Source organism: Papio anubis, chromosome 5 (genome assembly GCF_008728515.1).
Source record: "Papio anubis isolate 15944 chromosome 5, Panubis1.0, whole genome shotgun sequence".
NCBI lineage: Eukaryota > Metazoa > Chordata > Mammalia > Primates > Cercopithecidae > Papio > Papio anubis.
In genome coordinates, this window is record NC_044980.1 from 163,325,934 (window position 1) to 163,344,464 (window position 18,531).

The window sequence follows — 18,531 nt, forward strand, 5'->3', positions numbered from 1 at the left end:
GAATTTTTCTTCCAAGGGGCACCACGTGACAAAACCGTACATAATAATGAAATGCATTTGTAGACAAAGGACTAGCTAAAATACCAGCTGAAAGTGGGAAGACCAGAAACTGAAGTGTGAGATGAGGTAAGCCCTGGAGTAAGAGTCAGGAAATCCACTTCCTATCTGTAATCTGTCTCGGTTTAATGTTGGTCAAGTTATTTTTTAAAAAATTCTGGGTCTTGGTTTCCTTATGATGACTTTAGATCTCTGTTCCTCGGAATTCTAGAGTGATCCAAAGGTTTCTTTGAATTCAGTTTTGTGGGTTGAGATGGGCAGCCAGACTGTGAGTCCCTCAGCTCTGCTTCAACCAGAACAGCTCCACTTTACTGTTCAGCATGTTAGCCCTGTATGTAAGGATGTGTTTTAGCTTTAGCTAAAATTTAGTGACTCTATGACCCTAAGGCGCTGCTGCCCTGAGATTTTGAAAGCTGAAGCACATTCAGAAAACTTTTTCTTTCTTAAAAGTCACTTGAAATCTGACAAGTTCTGTCTGCTCCAGCCCTTGGTCCCTTAGATGTGCTTTTCTGAAGATCCAAACTCAACCTGCCAGTTAATACCAACTGAGCAGAGCCCCTGTTCTCCACCGGATTTCAAAAGAACATGTTCCATTCCTGCTCAGAGCTTCAGAGCAGTTACCCCTAAGATTGCACATTAATGCAACAGCTTCCTATTTCCTTCCTTCCTTCCTTCCTTCCTTCCTTCCTTCCTTCCTTCCTTCCTTTCTTTCTCTCTCTCTCTCCTCTCTCTCTCTCTCTCTCTCTTTCTTTCTTTTCTCTTCCTTCTTTTCCTTTCCAGAGTCTCGCTCTGTCGCCCAGGCTGGAGTGCAGTGGCGTGGTCTCAGCTCACTGCCAACTCTGCCTCCCAGGTTCCCGCCATTCTCCTGCCTCAGCCTCCTGAGTAGCTGGGACTACAGGCAGCTGCCACTAGGCCCAGCTAATTTTTTGTATTTTTAGTAGAGACAGGGTTTCACTGTGTTAGCCAAGATGATCTCGATCTCCTGACCTCGTGATCTACCCGCCTCGGACTCCCAAAGTGCTGGGATTACAGGCATGAGCCACCACGCCTGGCCAAGCTTCCTACTTTCTTATAAGGCTAAAGTTGCAGTAGAAATATTCCCCTGCTCTTCCTTTGCATATCATAAGTATCCATCTTCCTTCCCCTGCTTTAACTTCTCATGATTGCAGTTTTTGTTTTATTACCACAAAGGATATCAATCATTCATCTAATGTTATAGCAATAAAGGGATTTAAGGTGAAAGGTAGAGAACATATGTTGAGAACTATTTCCAGAAACTCTAGGTGAAGAAAAAGAAGGGAATTAGCATTTATTCAACACCTACAATGTGCCAGGTACAGTGCTAAGTGCTTTCATATACATGAGTTAATACAAACCTCAAAATAATGCTCTAAGGAAAACATTTTAAATAATGCTGAAGTTAAATATCATGATTCCTTTTATATAAGGAAGAAGACAGATTTAGAGAAGTTAAATAAAATTTCCAAAAATGCAGCAATAGCAAGGTGGAGGTATTTGTCTCTAAAATTTCACCCTCTGTTCTGTACACCAAGTACCTCAGCAACTAATCCAGTTCCAGATGGGATCCGTAGTCTGCCATTAAGTCTTTACCACACATAGGCTCTTATGCTAGAGCCCTTACCATATGGTCCAAAATGCCATTTTTAATGTGTATTTGATATGGGAGACTCTGTTCACAATTTGAGTACCAAAGAGAGAATACCACCTCCTAGTAGATACACCAGGACTTATGTGATGCCATCATTCTAAGGAGAGCAGTGGAACATCTCCAAAGAACCCATCTGTAGTCTTCCTTAGGCCCTTGATCTTATTCCTATTTTATTTTTTAGGGTGTTTTTTTTTTTTTTCTTTGAGACTAAATCTCACTCTATCACCCAAGCTGGAGTGCAGTGGCATGATATCAGCTCATTGCAAACTCCGCCTTCCAGACTCAAGTGATTCTCCTCCCTCAGCCTCCCAAGTAGCTGGGACTATAGGTGCACACCCCAGCTAGTGTGTTCGTGTGTGTGTGTGTGTGCGTGTGTGTGTGTGTTAGTAGAGACAGGGTTTCACTATGTTGCCCAGGGTGGTCTTGAACTCCAGAGCTCAGGTAATCCAGCTGCCAAGGCCTCCCAAAGTGCTGGGATTACAGGCATGAGCCACCATGCCTGGCCAATTTTTTAGGGATAATTTAGGAACAGTATACAGATATTGGGCTGAGAATCAAAAGAGCTAGGTTGCAATTCTGGTTGTGCCATTTACCAGTTGTGTGAGGTTGGACAAATCTCTTTCTCTCCCCAGCTTTCCCTTTCCTCATTTATAAAATAAAGAAATGAGAATGACAGTTGTATTAATTTCTGAGGACTGCCAGAACAAATTACTACAAACTGGGTGGCTTAAAACAACAGACATTTATTCTCACATAGTTCAGGAGGCTACCAGTTTGAAATCAAGTTCTTGACAAACTCCCCTAGAGTCTAAAGTCTCTAGGGAAGGATTCCTCCTTGCCTCTTCCAGCTTTTGGTAGCTCCAGTGTTCTTTGGCTTGTGGCAGCATCACTCCAATTTCAGCCTCCAGTTTATCGTAATGTATTATGACAGTCTTAGGAAAATAATACGTAGGTCTTTGGAAATGTTTCTTCATTTGCCACAATATGATATCAAATAAAATACAAAAGTTCAGATATGGATAGACCTATTGATCTGGGATGCTAGTGAATGTAAAGGCTTAGGTCAACTTCTCTCTGTAATTCCAAGGAGGATGAGAAGTAACAGCCTTGGCCTCTCACTAGCGGGAGTTTCCCTCCTTCATCCCTGGTCATTGGCCACACAAGGACCTGACATCTCCCAGTAAATGTGCTCCTCTACAACCTGAGCCACAAACCTCTCTCTCTTTCTCTCTCTCCTCTTTCTACCTCCATATTTGGTTGGCTATTTTTAGTTCTTCTGCAGATAGTTACACTTTAAATGACACACAATCTTTAATTACTTACATGTTGATTTGAAACAATGTCTGTTGCTCACCTTCTTGGAAATATCCTTCTCCTATTCTTCTCTCTATCTACTTAATCTGTTTATCATATTCTCATTTTTACATTATCAAAGTTTATGATGCTCCCAGAACATACCTCCTTCAAGGTAAATGAGAAGGGTATCCTCTGGCCTCTCCTTGCCCATGATAACAACCCTGTCTCCTGCTCTGCATGGGTTTCCAATTTGGCCCTAAGACTTCTCTATTTGTGTGACCAGCAAGAGGATGTCAAATACTTTCCATCCTCCAATGAGTGGAACACATTCTGTGGTCAGAAGCCTTCTCATTACTTCCAATCTCAAAGAGACATCCAGAGTTGCCCAAACCCAGGCCAACAACCCTCCCATTTAGCCACAGCCTGAAGACCCACACTGTGATCAACAAAATAAGACTGACTCCAGATCCCACTCTGCTAACTGCCTACCTAATACCCAGACTCTTGTAGCTGAGAGAGTCTCTTCTAAAATCCAGCCCAAAAGGCACACTAGATTTGAGGATCAGAATAGCTTGTATTTTGCAGTCTATTATAGCCAGCATAATGAACTTTTTGTTTGTTTGTTTGTTTGAGACAGAGTCTCACTCTGTCGCCCAGGCTGGAGTACAGTGGCACGATCTCAGCTCACTGCAACCTCTGCCTCCCAGGTTTAAGTGATTCTACTGCCTCAGCCTCCTGAGTAGCTGGGATTAAAGGTGCATGCCACCACGCCCAGCTAATTTTTGTATTTTTAGTTGAGATGGGGTTTCCCCACGTTGACCAGGCTGGTCTCCAACTCCTGACCTCAGGTGATCCACCCACCTCGGCCTCCCAAAGTGCTGGGATTACAGGTGTGAGCCACTGCACCCAGCTGATAAACTTTTTAAAATTACTTTTTCTATTCCATATCATAGATTCTGGGGGGAAACAAGGCCCAATTTGAGTAAAAGCAACTGCACTTAGCTGGCTTGAACTTCTTCAGAGAAAGAACAACATAAAATATTCAACTCACCTGATTTTTTTAAATGACATTTCCTTTTTATTTACATTCAATTACACAAGTAACACATGAATGGATTCTCCCTTTTTTAAACCATCCCTTATTCTACAGATCAAGTGAAAGTACTTGTTGCTGGCCTGTACTTCCCATCCCCACTTTTGTCCCCAGGACAAAGTACTACCAGGATACTAGTGTTCAGAGTGAGCAGATTCCTGGTACTGACATAAGGAGGACCATCATCTAATTTTAAAATTTTTAAAAATGAACACAAAGTCCATTAGAGGAATGAAATGAACCTACTTTATAGGTACATAATATTTCTCTTTCCAGAGAGAAAGGAGGAGAGCAGAGATAGGAAGATGAGAGCTACAATAAATGAGAGAACAGAGAAACTGTCAGAAATGGCAGGGCAGAAAGAGGGAAAGAGGTGGGAGTGAGAGAGAGGGGGAGGGAGGAACAGAGGAAGGCACTAACAAGGAGAGTCAATCAGTTCTGAGGCAAGCACTTGATTCTCTGTGGTTCACTTGGGTATCCAAGTAAGTTATTTCCTATAATCATTGGCCTTTAGGAGTCTGCTTAGCTAATTAACAGTTTGCCAATTGTTTTTTGTCCTGCATCCTCCAGAGACTTTACACCGCAAAGTCAGACCACAGCAGCCCGCCTTGCACTTGAGTTGTGGCCAAAGCACCATCCCCACCAGACAAAGCCAGCCCCACAGCTGACCCCGGCCTGTGAGTGTCTGCAAACTGGCTGTAAAGAACATTCTATCTGGTTACTTCCTCAGTAACCTCTGGGGCTGGGCATTGGAGGTTTTCTGAAATGAAGTGTTCAGTGTCTCACACAGCCATGTGCTTAGAATATTCAGTGCAGCACTCCACTGATCCAGTGCCCTTGAAATGAGGAAGCACTGCAGCCATCTTCCTTTATTTCCCTCAAGACGATATCCAAGGATTAAAAAGCCAGAGCCATCTACAGATTCTTCCTCTCTACCTTCCCCTGCCCTCTTTGTGCCCTTCCTCTTCCCCCTCTCCAGCCCCAAACGTCTCTCCTGATCCGAAGACCTCCTCCTGGGATGCCCACTGGGGCTGCTCCTCTGCATTCTCCCCGAGTTCCCTGCTGTTAATCTGTCTCTAGCAAAATTAACCTAGCCTATGTCCCATGCCCTCTGGACTCTGCCTGCTCTTGAATCACTCTTAAATATCAGGTTTCTCCTTAGACAATCATTTTGTTGTGATTTTATGTGTAAAAAAACCTGAGTAAATTTTTTTTTTTTTTTTTTTTTTTAGATGGAGTGTTGCTCTGTTGCCCAGGCTAGAGTGCGGTGGCTTGATTTCTGTTCACTGCAACCTCCGCTTCCCCGGTTCAAGCGATTCTCCTGCCTCAGCCTCCCAAGTAGCTGGGACGACAGGTGCCCACCACCATGCCCAGCTAATTTTTGTATTTTTAGTAGACACGGGGTTTCACCATACTGGCCAGGCTGGTCTCAAACTCCTGACCTTGTGATCCGCCCATTTCGGCCTCCCAAAGTGCTGGGATTACAGAAGTGAGCCACCGTGCCTGGCCAAACCTAAGTAAATGTTTTAAAATTATACTACTAACATAGCATACAGGCTTTAGACTGTTGGTTGCTTTTAAGTTTGCTTATTTTAAAAGCTAGAGAGAAGATGATTGAGGTGATCTTGCCTCCTTCAGGAGTCACTCTGAGCCGTGCCTCCTGAGGAAGTTTGCTTTAGGGGAGGCGTTGCTATGTTGTACACTCTACGATGCACCAGCCATTTGCTCACTAACGACTTTGGGCAAAATACTTAACTTTCCTGAGAGTTAGTTTCCTCATCTATTTTACATACTTAGCTTCTGTGCACAACTTCCTTTGATTAAAGAATTCCTTGCCTTTATAGTTGTGGATGATATCTAAGGATGATGTAAAATACTGGATGATAGCTAAGGTTTTTCCAAACTTAAAGCCTTTATGCTTCCATAATTCCACTTTATTGATGTAGGAAGACACATGATAGACTTACTTTCAAGGTGGACAGAAGGGATGTGACCTAGCCAAGGCCACAGCATTTCTCTATGGCACCACTGCCATGACAACCATCAGTCTGAATGCCTTATGAGTACATCCTATGGGTTACGCACTGGCCTCAAGCCATAACCCCTAGGACTCTAGAGCCAGCAGCAACCACAAAACACTGAACTAATAATGAGTGAGATCTCTGTTCCCATAGCTGGCACAGGCTAAATAAGTTGAGGGGGCATTGCAAAACCCAAGATGAGATCACTGAGCCTCTGGTATCAAAAAGGTGTATTTCATAGAATGTTTAGTTGGACAAGAGCTTGAAGAGCATGGAAATGATCTGGTATCATGGTAATAGCCCTGCAACTGCAGTCAAAGACCAGAATTTAGACCCCAGTTCTGCCATTTGCTCACGAATGACTTTGGGCAAAATACTTAACTTTCCTGAGAGTTAGTTTCCTCATCTATAAAGTGGGGTAATATAACCCATCTTGCAGGACACTGGTAGGATTCACTGAAATAAATTGTAGGAAAACATTTGGCTCAGTGTTAAGCCTATATAAATACTCCACAAGGGCACAGAGAGGGAATGACTTGCCTAAGATCTCCTCCTGGAAATCACACAATGATGCCATTAGTATCATGTGGCCCACAGACAGCTGGTGGGCATAACCAGACTGGCTCAGCATTGCCATGGTCCAGGAGGCTTCTGGTATCCAGGGAAGAAGCAGGGTCCCCTGAGCGTTCCTCCTCAGCTCCCAACACTTCCCTCCAGGCACCAGTATGCAGGGCAAGGTCCTGGAGGGGGCGCCGAAACACCACTCGAGATCCTCACTCTCAGGAATTCAATATAGAAAACACATTAAGACCTGTTTACATGGAACTGCTGTTTATAATTATTGTTCCCTGTGGGATATTCCCCACTGCTTCCTCCAATCCTGTTTTAAACTGCTCAACTAATAGAGTTTTCCTGGCTTCCCCAGGGAGACATTCACAGATGCTAATAGAGACATAATTCAAAAATTGCTTGATATACATGCCCTCAATTTTCCCCAAGAACCACCTAAGTAAAGAGCCCCAGACATGTAACACACTCATTGGCCAGATGCAGTTTAACATGCGTGGGGTTAAATATACAGGCTACCACAGCCAGGTTGTCATCAAGCAGCAGCAGGCACGGCCCTTTATCCTAAGGTACCACCACGACCAAATGCAACAGGAAAGAAGCAGGCTGCTGGGTGGGACCCCTGGAAGATCCCCTCCTTTGTAATTTCCACTCCAAGCTTTTCCTAAGCCTTTTCAGGCAAAGCAGGGAGTTTTGAAAATAAATCCCCCAGGCCTGGAGAAGCAAAGAATCAATGCTGAGCAGCTCCAGAAATAATGGTTTCCATCTCTCTGATATATAAAGAGGATAAGGAAGGCAGAAAGAAGGGGCACGATATTACAAGATTGCAACAATACGCTGCAACATTACATTACAGAATTACAGAAGGCAAGATCTAGCTTCAGATGCCAGGTCATGCACTTACTCCCTGTGTGACCCTGGGAATCACTTAAGCTGTCTGAGACTTAGCTTGTCTAATGACTGGGGATATTAATATCACCTCCTAAGATTGTTGGGAAGGTAAATGGATATTGACAAATGTGAACACACTTAGTATGTCTTTACATAGTAGGTATTCAATAAACTCTACACATCTTCCCTTTCTGAAACTCTGAATATGTGGAGCATGGATATGCTTATATGCTGGTTAAACAAATGCATGAATGTTGAGCAAATCATAAAATACTAAAATTAGAAGACTAAAAGGAGTAAACTAGGACTGATTAAAAGAAGTTTGCCTTCCCCAAAACTCATAAACTTAATGAAACTTGCTATCTCCAGAGGAAATTAATATAAATTTAAAATAGCATAAGTTTGAGATGACTTTAGAGAAGTTTCTGGAGAATAGATCCATCACTGGTTAATAAACTAAAAATACAGAGAGAACTGCCCAAGGTTACATGAGTAGAAATTCGGTGTCTCCCCACTCCTTTTTATTGCAGAGGGAATTGACACCCAGAGAATGGAAATGCCGAGCCCAGAATTGGGGATGTGGTCCGGGAACCCAGGTCTCCCATCCCACTCCCTCGCCCTCTCATCCCCTCCCCTGGTCAGTGTTCTTTGCCCTGTGCTGGCATCCCTGGGGATGGGCCAGCCCCATCTCCCTGACACACACACACATTGTCCCTTCAAGACAGAGTCAGGCTGACACCATGTGGAGTGACCTGGAAGCCCCCACTCAGTCCACCAGCCCTCCCTCGTCACACAGGAATAGATGGGAGGGAAATGAAATAAGCTGCCATCTGCTGCACATCCTCTGTGTGCCATGCTCTGGGTACCCACCTAATCCTTGTGAAGACCCTGAGAAGTAAGTGTCCTTCACAGACCAGGCAACACCAGCGGGCAGGTGAAGAATGTGCGGAAGCTGCACAGTGCACGGGTGACAGGTATGAGAGCCAAGCCATTCAAACTCGCTAGGTCTAGCACCCAGCTCTTCACCTGAGCACAGAAGGCCCTCCATCAACATGAACTGCTTTGAATTGACATGAACAAGCTTCAATCAAACTATAAATGCTGAGATTTTTCAATTATAGAAAGTATTTGAAATACCCTATAAATTCCCCTGTCATATCACGTGAGTTGCATTTACTGCAGCAGACACTTTTTATCTTGGGCTTGGAGGAAGGATTAGCAAGAAGAAAGCGGAGGGGTTCTGAGGAAGGAGTGGCAGCCTGGAGGAGGACAGCAGCGAGAAGCAGGCTGGAGGCAGTTCTGTGCTGCCGGCCTTCATCGGTGTGGCCTTTGGACAGCACCTTAGCAGGAACGTGGTGGAGAGCAGCTCCTCCGTTCACTCCTGAGCAGAGCCTCAAACTCTTCAGGCAGATCTAGCCTAGATGAGAATCTTGGCCTGGACCCTCTGGGATGACAGGTGCCATTGCTCAAGAATGGGGAAAAGGCTGAAGTGCTCCAGCCAAAGACCTCAATTTATCTTCAGGACAATTTTCACTGGAAACCTTGCCTCACCGCTGCCCACTTTTTCAGAAGTAATTAGAATGCTAATCTATAAGAAAGATGACCATTAAAAATAAATTAATAATAGATAATACATTTTGGCTTACAATTTTGAATAATATAGCCATCCCATCTTAAAGTAAAAATTCATATTCATATATTTTTAATAACCCTGAGAGATGTTTTCCAATGAACCACACATGGTTCATTTTTATTATCCTATAAAGAGACATTATGGGCAAATGTTTTTTAAAATGGTAAAACAGAACCTTACGGCAGCTCTCTTTTGGAGATCTCTAAGCACTTCCTAAGTGTCAGGACTCCCTCCTGTCATCACAGAGACTGAAATGAGGAAATGGTCTCTGTCACCCCCTCACACACCAGTGAGCCCCAGACCCTCATCCCTGGTCAGATGGAAGCAGTGTGGCATGATTACAGTTCAGATTCCAACTCTGCCACTCAGTGACTAATAGCCAAGCCCTAATAATAAAGAAAATGGAAATTTAAAAAATAATCTTCCTGAGGTTAGTTATGAAATGCATTCAACACAGCACCATCCAGAGAGAGGCTCTTTTTAACTGCTCTTTTCTTTCCTCTCGACACCCAGAATCACAAAGGATGCCTGAAAGGGTCACACATACATGTCTGTGCCCATAACATGGCACTGTACATAAAAAGGGAATAAACACATGTTGCCCATGTGACAAAGGTCCATGAGCCCTGTCCGCAAAAAGCTGTTGAGTTTAAAGAACAAATAATTCTGAAAAATCTTCAAGAAGATGAAATTTTTAGAACTCAAAGGCAGTAAATTAGCTGCTTTCCAAGGACTGGTCATAGTGTTATTGACTTGCAATAGCCAAAGGTAAGTCAGTATTAATCAAACCCATTCTCTAGAACAACCTCATCATCACTGGGGCCAGGGCAGGGAAGTGTGACACAGCTCTCTCCAGCCTTCCCCACTTCACAGCACCGTTCCACCATCCACCCAATTGCTAAAGCCTGGATAGTCTTCCTTGTCACCTCCCAAGCCCTTTCTCTAATGCCCATCTGCTGGCCACCCAACATCAGAAAGTCTGGTGGTTTCTCTGTCAGAGAGATTCCAGATCTGCCCCTCATCTGTCTCTTTCAAAGTTAACATCATCTCTCATCCAGACGGTTGCAACACTCTCCAAGCAGGTCCTTCTGCATTTATTTATTTATTTATTTTTGAGACGGACTCTTGCTCTGTCACCCAGGCTGGAGTGCAGTGGCCGGATCTCAGCTAACTGCAAGCTCCGCCTCCCGGGTTCACGCCATTCTCCTGCCTCAGCCTCCTGAGTAGCTGGGACTACAGGCGCCCGTCACCTCGCCTGGCTAGTGTTTTTTTTCCTTTTTGTATTTTTTAGTAGAGATGGGGTTTCACCGTGTTAGCCAGAATGGTCTCGATCTCCTGACCTCGTGATCCGCCCGTCTCGGCCTCCCAAAGTGCTGGGATTACAGGCTTGAGCCACCGCACCCGGCCCTTCTGCATTTATTTTTAAATTAAATTTTAAAAAATAAAAATATTCCTCCAAATATAATCTGCAGCAGAACCCAGATTAAAAAGAAAAAGAAGGGGGAAGGAAGAGCAAGGCATCCCAGAAGCCCCCTATTTGCCCCATTTGATTCGTTACTCCCCAAAGGTAACTGCTATCCTGACTTCTAGCCACACTGGTTAATTTCCCTTGATTTTACACTGTATATTCATCCAGATGTCGGACACTGTCATCGTTGATTCATTCATGTTGCTGTGTAACATTTCATTGTGTGAATATTTTAACATTCATTTTACTGTTGAACACTTGGGTAAACTTCTGGTTTGAGGCAATTACACACTCAATATTTCTGCTTCCCATTGCTTTCAAGATAAGAGCCCAAGTCCTTGTCAGACAGGCGAATGGTCCACCCAGTTAGCATCCGAGGCCAGGCACAGTGGCTCACGCCCGTAATCCCAGCACTTTGGGAGGCCGAGGCGGGAGGATCACAAGGTCAGGAGATTGAGACCATTCTGGCCAACATGGTGAAAACCCATCTCTACTAAAAATTCAAAAATTAGCCAAGCATGGTGTCATGCGCCTGTAATCCCAGCTACTTGGAAGGCTGAGGCAGGAGAATCGCCTGGACCAGGGAGTAGAAGGTGAGAGTGAACCAAGATTGCACCACTGCACTCCAGCCTGGTGACAGAGCAAGACTCTGTCTAAAAAAAAAAAAAAAAAAAGGCCAGGCTTTTTCTCATCTCATAATCCTTGCACATGCTGTTCTCTCTTCCTGAAACTGTTTTCCTACCACTTCTCACCTTTATGATTCACCTCGTAATGTTCATAGACTCTCCTTCCTTCTTAACTCAAAAGAGGCTCCTTCTGGTTTTTCCTTCACACACTTCCCTCACTCTTTTCCTTCACTGCACTAAAGATGATTTCTAATTGCGTAGTCATTGATGTCAGTATTTTAACATGTCATTCCTGCTGAACAGAGGATGGGCCTGACTTATTTGGGGCCATATTGCTGGTGCCTGGACCCAAGCCTGGCACAGAGTAGGAGCTCAATAAATATTTGTTAAATGAGTGGCTGAATGGCCATACTCTCAAAGGACCCACAGTGTAGGAAAGACAGAAGAATCTTTGTCTTTTTGTCTTGCAGTGGGATGGATGCTGCAGGAGAGGGGTCTTGTCACATTGATACCGTCTGGGGAAGACAGAAAAACTTCAGTTTCAGAGGAAGTAGCCCTTGAAATGAGATTTGAGAGAGAGCTGCACATTGCACAACTCCATGGGCACCATGCACATTGTAGCCTAGATAAATAGAGCCCCTGGAGGTATGCAAGGCATGGGATAGACTTAGAAAAACCCAGGAAATAACCCCTTCAGACACCTGACATACAAAGATGTGGAAGCATCAACCAGGAAATCCTGTTGTGGGAACAGCAAGTATTTACAGAAAGTGACTGTGTGTGTCTGTGTAGCACAGTGACTTTGTGTAGGAGAGATAAAACCTGTGAGCTAATCAAGGAGAAGATCATAAAAGACCTTGGTAAAGAGCATGGCCTTTTTCCTGCAAGCAGTAAGAAGCCATTGAAGGCTTTGGCGTAAGGACAGTCAGATGTACTTCCCTAGAATGCACATTTCCTTCTGCTCCAGAACTTCTGCACAGGAGGCTCCTAAAAGCTCTCCCCATCCCCTCTGTACACATAGAATCTGCCTCTCTCTCTCTGTCTTTCTCCTCCTCCTCCTCCTCCTCCTCCTCCTCCTCCTCCTCCTCTCCCTCTCTCTCGCTGTCTCACACACACATACACACACATCCCTTCCTTCCTATCTAGTCACCTTCCACTCCTTGGGATTTCAGGCCCACCGTCACTTCTCAGGGAAGCCTCACCTTGAATGCCTGCACTACACCAGGGCCCCCTTCCCCAGCCCCCATCCCAGCACACCAAATAGCTCTCCCTTGCAGCACTTCTCACAGCTGTCATTTTATGTTTGTGTCTGTGACTCTTAGGTTAAGTCCCTCATGCACCAAATCATAAGATCTGGGAACAAGGACCAAGCCTGTCCTGCTCACCACTGTAATCATCACAGTGCCTGCCAAAGTGCCTTGCACGTATTAGATACTTAGTAGTTATGTGTTCCATGAACGACTCTTTAAGAGAGGTTCTTCTAGCTGTTCTTATAGAGAACTCATTGGTAAGGTTGAGCCTGCAGGCTGATACTTTGCAGTAGTCTCAGGAAGAAATGGTGAGTACATGAAATTGAGTCCCCAAGAGGTTAATGCCCAGTGCCCCAGCTAGGAAATGTCCGAGGAGGCATTTTGAACCCCATCTGTCTGGCTGCAGAGCCCAGCCCTCTAATGCATTCAGGGGTCCTAGCTCCTTGAGGATGCCACTGTGCCATGAACTTCTTTCTGATCCTCATGGCTCCCAGCATGGCATGCAGCACTCAGAAGGTGCAAGATGAATGTTTGCAGATAATGAACATAAAGCTCTCAGGAACCCTCATCTCCTGAGAATCTGCTTTGGCCCCCACAGCAGGTCTGGGTGTGGACCTTCCCCAACGGCCTTGGCACCAACCAGTTTTTACAAATTACCAACATCTACCCATTAGCTGTTGCAATATTAAATTGTGTGACTGGAAATGAATGAATAATCCCATGGGCAAGTGAGGGAGACCGAGCAGCAGGGATTTAATAACAAGTCCTGCCCTTTCTCCAAGCGGAAGGTCTTCCTAATTAAATATTAAAAATCTATCCATACAAGCTAGAGCGAAAAATTGCATTTTCAGCAGCGCAGCTTTGAGATGCTGCCTCAGAAGACCCAAGTGCTACGGGAATGTCCTCTCCAGAACCTAGAAGAGGGGCCAGAAAACCGCCACGTGATAAGCACTGCTGGGTACCCGGGTATCACAACCCTTGCCACATTCAATCCTCATGGGGACAATGAGACAGGAGTTAGATCACAGCCACTGTCTAAACGAGCCAACTGAGGCTCAGAGAGGGACAGTGACTTACCCAAGGCCACCAGGTATCAAGTGGCAAAGTTGGGATCTTAACCTAGTTCTATGTGGCTATAAAGTTCATGGACTGTAATGCCGTAGTTAAGAACATGGGCTTTGGCATCAAGCAGACCTGTCTTTGAGCCCCACCTCTGCTGTTTATTAACTGTGGCCCTGGGCAGATGACCTTACATCCTTAAGTCTCCAGTTCTTTGTCTTTAAAAGGGGGGCAGAATGTACCTCACCGCTTTTAGGAAAGTCACATGAGATAGTGCACATGAAGCCCTAGGCACTGGGAAATGCTTCTAAAATGTCAGCTGCCATTCTGATCACCACAAGATCCCTACCCCCAACATTCCCAATTGCACCACCCCACCCTACTCACCACTGTCTCAGAAATGCCTCCTCCAGAAGGAAGGCATCCTGTCTAACCCACTGCTTCTAGCCAAGCTGTCTTTCTTCACAAGGCAGAAAAGGATTGTTAGTCATTGTTTAATATTTATTGAGTCTATACCGCCACACCAATTGCACTGCCATTCATTACCTCATTTAAATCTGACAAGAGCCTTGTAAAGTAGGGATTATTCCCACCATTTCCCAGATGTTGAAACTGAAATTGATAAACACGACATGTTGCCATGGCTACATGAAGATCTCCAAGCCGGAGGATCTGATCTCCAAGCCGGAGGATTTCCACCCTTACCTGCCTAGCTTCCCAGACCTCTCTGCAGAAAATTTAGAAAATGCATGTAAGCAAAAAAGAATGTAGCAGCCATCCATAACCCTAACTCTCAGACACCACCACTATTAAAATGTTTATTTTCTAAGAGAGAGATGATATAGACAGAGATGAGACAGATTGACACAGAGAAGATGGGTACATGATAGATATTTTCTATTTTATAACCCTTGCTTTTTCTTGCACTTCTAGGAATTTTTCTGAGAACTAATCTGAAATCTGTACAGGGTCCCCACATCTCTGATCCTCATCCCATTTCTTCCCACCTTCTTGAACTTTGCTTCAATAATGATCACATCTCCTTTGCATGTTTAATCTTCCCCCTTTTAATGACAACTACCAAGACCTGTTTCCTGGTGCAGGGTCATGAGGTAACTAAAATAAGAATAAAGGAGAAAGTTACTGATCAGCTAGAAAAAAAGTCTTGGCCGGGCGCAATGGCTCACACCTGTAATCCCAGCATTTTGGGAGGCCAACATGGGCGGATCATGAGGTCAGGACTTCAAGACAAGCCTGGCCAATATGGTGAAACCCTATCTCTACTAAAAACACAAAAATTAGCCAGGCATGGTGGCACAGGCCTGGAGTCCCAGCTGCTTGGGAGGCTGAGGCAGAAGAATTGCTTGAACCCAGGAGGCGGAGGTTGCAGTGAGCCGAGATCATGCCACTGCGCTCCAGCCTAGGTGACAGAGCTAGACTCTGTCTCAAGAAAAAAAAAAAAAAATCTTACAGTCCCAGGAGATTTTCTCCAGCCTTATCATATTCTTGATATCACAGAGTCAGTTCTGCAGCTGAACCCAACTCAGCCCTTGGCATTCTAAAGGGGAATTGCCAGGTTCCCTGGTATGCCAGCTGAAACCTCAAACATCCCAAATTGTAGGCTTTATTAACTGATAGGAGAAACAGACTTCCTTCCCCTTCCCATCACTTGTAGGGAAGTCTAGGGTCTCAGGCCTATGTCACAGGCCCTCGATTGCCATAAGCCAGCAAGGAGAGGAAGGACGCGAAGCCAGCCAGCTGAGAGCTGACCCCGCAGAGCCATCCTCCGTGAAGCCCCAGTAAATGGGAGGGACCAAGTTTGTTTCAGTTTTCCTAAAATAACAACAAAACTGCATTTTCTTTGCCGTTGGTGGTCCCTAAAACTGTTAACATGGGTTCCCAATCTGGCACAATGTAGTCCATGCCTGCCTCCCACTCCTCTGGGCCTTGTTCCCTTCATCCCAACCTCCAGACACACCTGCCTCCTCTCATCTCTAGATGAGATATCTTCTTTCTCCAAGGGCTCCTTGTAGAGGAGGCTCCCTCTGCCCAGAATGCTCTCCCTCACTCCTCACCTGTCGGTCCCCTTCTCTTCCTTCCAGGCTCAGTGTCAAGGCCACCACAGAGAAGCCTTGTGGTTATGTTTAGTTCTTCTTGTCTAAGTTTGCATGGTAACCCATTCCTTTCCTCCATTGTTACTTTGCTCAACTGTAAACAAACATTATTTTTTTAAAAATAATTCCAGCCTGGGAAACAGTGATAAACTCATCTCTACAAAATAAAAATTAGCTGGGCATGGTGGCACGATATTGATTCTTCCTATCCATGAGCATGGTATGTTCTTCCATTTGTTTGTGTCCTCTTTTATTTCACTGAGCAGTGGTTTGTAGTTCTCCTTGAAGAGGTCCCTTACATCCCTTGTAAGTTGGATTCCTAGGTATTTTATTCTCTTTGAAGCAATTGTGAATGGGAGTTCATTCATGATTTGGCTCTCTGTTTGTTACTGTGTATAAGAATGCTTGTGATTTTTGCATATTGATTTTGTATCCTGAGACTTTGCTGAAGTTGCTTATCAGCTTAAGGAGATTTTGGGCTGAGACAATGGGGTTTTCTAAATATACAATCATGTCATCTGCAAACAGGGACAATTTGACTTCTTCTTTTCCTAACTGAATATCTTTTCTTTCTTTCTCTTGCCTGATTGCCTTAGCCAGAACTTCCAACACTATGTTGAATAGGAGCGGTGAGAGAGGGCATCCCTGACTTGTGCCAGTTTCAAAGGGAATGCTTCCAGTTTTTGCCCATTCAGTATGATATTGACTGTGGGTTTGTCATAAATAGCTCTTATTAATTTGAGATACGTTCCATCAATACCAAATTTATTGAGAGTTTTTAGCATGAAGGGCTGTTGAATTTTGTCAAAGGTCTTTTCTGCATCTATTGAGATAATCATGTGGTTTTTGTCTTTGGTTCTGTTTGTATGCTGGATTACGTTTATTGATTTGCGTATGTTGAACCAGCCTTGCATCCCAGGGATGAAGCCCACTTGATCATGGTGGATAAGCTTTTTGGTGTGCTGCTGGATTCGGTTTCCCAGTATTTTATTGAGGATTTTTGCATTGATGTTCATCAGGGATGTTGGTCTAAAACTCTCTGTTTTTGCTGTATCTCTGTCAGGCTTTGGTATCAGGATAATGTTGGCCTCGTAAAATGAGTTAGGGAGGATTCCTTCTTTTTCTATTGATTGGAATAGTTTCAGAAGGAATGGTACCAACTCCTCTTTGTACCTCCGGTAGAATTCGGCTGTGAATCCATCTGGTCCTGGACTTTTTTTGGTTGGTAGGCTATTAATTATAGCCTCAATTTCAGAGCCTGCTATTGGTCTATTCAGGGATTCAACTTCTTCCTGGTTTAGTCTTGGCAGAGTGTAAGTGTCCAGGAAATTATCCATTTCTTCTAGGTTTTCTAGTTTATTTGCATAGAGGTGTTTATAGTATTCTCTGATGGTAGTTTGTATTTCTGTGGGGTCAGTGGTGATATCCCTTTTATCGTTTTTTATTGCGTTTATTTGATTCTTCTCTCTTTTCTTCTTTATTAGTCCTGCTAGCAGTATATCAATTTTGTTGATCTTTTCAAAAAACCAGCTCTGGGATTCATTGATTTTTTGGAGGGTTTTTTGTGTCTCTATCTCCTTCAGTTCTGCTCTGATCTTAGTTATTTCTTGCCTTCTGCTAGCTTTTGAATGTGTTTGCTCTTGCTTCTCTAGTTCTTTTAATTGTGATGTTAGGGTGTCAATTTTAGATCTTTCCAGCTTTCTCTTGTGGGCATTTAGTGCTATAAATTTCCCTCTACACATTGCTTTAAATGTGTCCCAGAGATTCTGGTATGTTTGTATCTTTGTTCTCACTGGTTTCAAAGAACATCTGTATTTCTGCCATCATTTCGTTATGTACCCAGCAGTTATTCAGGAGCAGGTTGTTCACTTTCCATGTAGTTGAGCAGTTTTGATTGAGTTTCTTAGTCCTGAGTTCTAGTTTGATTGCACTGTGGTCTGAGAGACAGTTTGTTATAATTTCTGTTCTTGTACATTTGCCGAGGAGTGCTTTATTTCCAAGGATGTGGTCAATTTTGGAATAAGTGTGATGTGGTGCTGAGAAGAATATATATTCTGTTGCACTGGGGTGGAGAGTTCTGTAGATGTCTATTAGGTCCGCTTGGTGCAGAGTTGAGTTCAATTCCTGGATATCCTTGTTAACTTTCTGTCTTGTTGATCTGTCTAATATTGACAGTGGGGTGTTAAAGTCTCCCATTATTATTGTATAGGAGTCTAACTCCTCTTTTTAAGTCTCTAAGGACATGCTTTATGAATCTGGGTGCTCCTGTATTGGGTGCATATATGTTTAGGATAGTTAGCTCTTCCTGATGAATTGATCCCTTTACCATTATGTAATGGCCTTGTCTCTTTTGGTCTTTGATGGTTTAAAGTCTGTTTTGTCAGAGACTAGGATTGCAACCCCTGCTTTTTTTTTTTTTTTTTTTCTATTTGCTTGGTAGATCTTCCTCCATCCCTTTATTTTGAACCTATGTGTGTCTCTGCATGTGAAATGGGTCTCCTGAATACAGCAAACTGATGGGTCTTGACTCTGTATTCAATTTGCCAGTCTGTGTCTTTTAATTGGACCATTTAGTGTATTTACATTTAAGGTTAATATTGTTATGTGTGAACTTGATCCCGTCATTATGATATTAGCTGGTTATTTTGCTCGTTAGTTGATGCAGTTTCTTCCTAGCATTGATGGACTTCACATTTTGGCATGTTTTTGCAATGGCTGGTACCTGTTGTTCCTTTCCATGTTTAGTGCTTCCTTCAGGATCTCTTTTAGGGCAGGCCTGGTCGTGAC

The 18,531-nt window shown here is 43.9% G+C and overlaps 1 protein-coding gene and 1 long non-coding RNA gene across 6 annotated transcripts in view; one reads left to right on the top strand and one right to left on the bottom strand.

Annotated features, from left to right (window-relative positions):
* Positions 1-18,531, top strand: part of KCNIP1 (potassium voltage-gated channel interacting protein 1) — a 379,587-nt gene that overhangs the window by 328,415 nt on the left and 32,641 nt on the right. The window lies entirely within an intron of this gene.
* LOC110740383 overlaps positions 1-18,531 on the bottom strand; it is a 90,311-nt gene that overhangs the window by 28,582 nt on the left and 43,198 nt on the right. Inside the window, exon 3 of one of the 2 annotated variants that reach the window (XR_004183896.1) lies at positions 9,069-9,182. The exons of the other annotated variant lie outside the window; for it this stretch is intronic. This is a non-coding gene — a long non-coding RNA (uncharacterized LOC110740383). Of the gene's footprint in view, positions 1-9,068; positions 9,183-18,531 lie in introns of those variants that run through there. 2 annotated transcript variants of the gene reach the window in all.